The sequence below is a fragment of the Pterocles gutturalis genome, unplaced genomic scaffold, assembly GCF_000699245.1.
Source record: "Pterocles gutturalis isolate BGI_N339 unplaced genomic scaffold, ASM69924v1 scaffold10046, whole genome shotgun sequence".
Taxonomy (NCBI): Eukaryota; Metazoa; Chordata; class Aves; order Pterocliformes; family Pteroclidae; genus Pterocles; species Pterocles gutturalis.
The window spans coordinates 1,735-2,074 of NW_010103035.1; positions in this window are offsets into that span (position 1 = coordinate 1,735).

Genomic DNA, 340 nt, shown 5'->3' on the forward strand with positions numbered 1-340 from the left:
CCCATCCCCCCAGCCCTCTGCCTCTCCATCCTCCTCTTCCTCCTTCTGTCCCTCTTGCCCAAGCCCCCCCAATGCTTGGTGATGGGGAAACGTCTCCCACCTCGCACCCTGCAGCCCCCCACCCCAAGTGTGCTCAGGGACTGGGTGCACTGGGGATACTGGGGACCAGTGAGCAGGCAACGAGGTGGGATGCAGGCAGAGATGCTCTCCACACCATCACCTTGTCTGACTGGTGTGCGGAGGTGGAAACAGGACAGATGCGCTCTCCCTGGGCATTGGTGAGCTGGAGACCCAGGGCAAGCACGGGCATGGCCCCAAAACCGCTGGCCCCCCTGTGCCG